Here is a 2424-nt window from a genome sequence, read left to right as displayed (position 1 = left end):
GATCGGTAATGGACCAGTCGATAGCCTGTTTGTTTTCCTTTAGAACACCAACCAATTATGTTTCCTGATCCGAGGTCAAGTTTGATGCAATGATCACCGGGAGGGTGTCATTAAGTCCTTGGAATGTATACTTGAGTACAGTCAGAAGTGGTTTTAATTCTAATGTAAGTGGTTATTCTAATAACAAGGCTGTAGGTGTAATGGCTAATGCGGGCAATGGCTCGTACTTGATTGTCCAAGGAGAAGTAGTTTCAGCATTTGATGTATCAACTAGAATATTTATTTCTTCGCTACCTCCCTCTATATCACAGTCATCCACTCCAAAGTGCGTCAAGTGGGTGTCTCGAAAATCATGTGCAAAAATTGTTGATGTTGCTTCCTTTATGATGTCCTCAAATGTATCTATCTCGAAGCAACTATCAGTTGATGGTCTCTGGGATGCACTGAATATATTAAGTCTCAGTTTCTTATTTCCAAATGATACGTCTATGACTCCTATCCTACAATTGATGCACGCATTTGCCATAGCTAGGAAGGGTCTGTTTAAGATAATGAAAATTTGCCTTGGATTGCCACTCAGTTCCATGTCAAGGACTAAAAAATCAATTGAAAAATAGAACTCATCTATCTTGATCAAATAGCCTCGATCATCCTACGTGGTGTCTTAATTGATCTATCAGCTAACTGTAAAGTGATCGATGTGGGTTTCAGTTCTCCAAACTCAAAAAGTTCATAAATCAAGCTAGATAAAAGGTTCACACTGGCCCCTAAGTCTAGAAGAGCTTGTTCGATGTGAAAGTCCTCTATAATGCAAGAAATGATAGGGGTACTTGGATCTTTAAGCTTTGGAGGGGTAGCGTGCAGGAATATAGAGCTAGCTTGTTCGGTGAGATATCCTTTCTTCGAAAGTTATGATCGAGATTTATATTTTTGGGTACATAATTTTTTCAAAAAATTTGCATAAGTTAGGACCTGTTTGATTGCGTCTAGAAGGGGGAGATTAATTTAGATTTGCTTAAATAATTTTAACATCTCGTCGAGTCTTCCTTGCTTCTTATCCATAGGAGTAGGGGCATTTAGGACACTCAAAAATAGGGTTTTAGGTAAGTAAGGTGATTCCGATGCAGTTGATCCATTCTCTATTTTTGGGTCCTCCTTGTTCTTGGGTGATTCGGGCTTGGTCAGAGGTCTAGGGTTGGTCTCATTGATTTTACTCGTGTGTTCAATGACCTTCCCACTTTTAAGAGTTATGATTGATTTGGCATGTTCAGAAAAGATTTTTGGAGCATTGGAGCTCTCAACCATGAATTGCCTTCTCAGATTGCTCTCAGGTTGGCTAGGTAATTTTTCTCCTTCCCTCCTACTGAATGCAGTTACTAGTTGATCTATTTGAATCTCTAGCTTAGCAATAGATTGCGTGTGAGAGTTAAGGGTCTGGATGTTGACTTCTAATCGTTCTAGCGCTTTTAAAATTTTATCCTCAAAAGCTGAGCTGTGACCAGTGGTAGATGGTTAAGGAGCATTTTGGAACTGGTGGTATGGTCTATGCTTATATGTCAGGTCTTGATAGTTGGATCTAGGTACAGTAGGGCCAACCAGTGACTATGGTCTTCAGAAAAAATTTGGATGGTTTCTCCAGTCAGAGTTATAAGTGTTCGAGTATGGATCATTTTCTGATCTACAAGCTTGTTGGGTTTGAGTTTACTGGATCTGCTCATGTATAAACTCAAAAAATTGAGATGCGGTTAGGCATTCATTAATAAAATGGATCAGACTTATACAAAATGCACAAACATCTTGGACTGGATTAGGTAGAATCGAAGAGCGTTCAGTATTCAGAAGATGATCTAATTTTTGAGACAACTCATCTACCTTACTGTGGATATCCATAATGTTTTCAATCTGATAAATTTTACCTCTTTTTTGTTGAGACATAGGTTGTTCTCTAGAGGTGGCAGATATGTGATGTAGAGAGTTCTCACTAAGTGTTTCAAAGAGCTACCAAGACTCATCTTTACTCTTTAGTATGAATATCCCACCACATGATGCATCGATTATTTATCGATATTTCTCCGATAAACCATCATAGAAATACTGAACAAGTTGCCATTTGGGGACAGTGTGATGGGGGCATTTACGAATAAGGTCCCTTAACCTTTTTCATGTCTCATGAAAATATTCACCATCCAATTGGAAAAAACTAGTGATGGCTTTTTTAATTTGATTTATTTTTTTAATTAAAAAAATATTTTTTGAGAAACTCTCTTTGAAGATGGTCCCAAGTTGAAATGGTTATGGAATCTAGGGAGTTTAATCAATGCTTGGCTTTATCCTTAAGTGAAAAAAGAAATAGTTTCAACCTAAGGACATCATCGGAGAAGTTTTGAATTTTTACTATGGAGCGTATCTCATGAAATTCATCCA

At 37.7% G+C, this 2424-nt stretch overlaps 1 non-coding gene across 1 annotated transcript; it reads left to right on the top strand.

Annotated features, from left to right (window-relative positions):
- The first annotated feature begins 2116 nt into the window (after positions 1-2116).
- On the top strand, positions 2117-2222 carry LOC114914529 (small nucleolar RNA R71). Its single transcript, XR_003801874.1, has one exon. It is a non-coding gene; the product is annotated as a small nucleolar RNA R71 (small nucleolar RNA).
- Positions 2223-2424: the final 202 nt, after the last annotated feature.

This window comes from Elaeis guineensis, chromosome 9 (genome assembly GCF_000442705.2).
Source record: "Elaeis guineensis isolate ETL-2024a chromosome 9, EG11, whole genome shotgun sequence".
NCBI classification, from domain to species: domain Eukaryota; kingdom Viridiplantae; phylum Streptophyta; class Magnoliopsida; order Arecales; family Arecaceae; genus Elaeis; species Elaeis guineensis.
The sequence above is the reverse complement of the archived record's forward strand: the minus strand, read 5'-3'. Positions and strand labels throughout refer to the sequence as shown.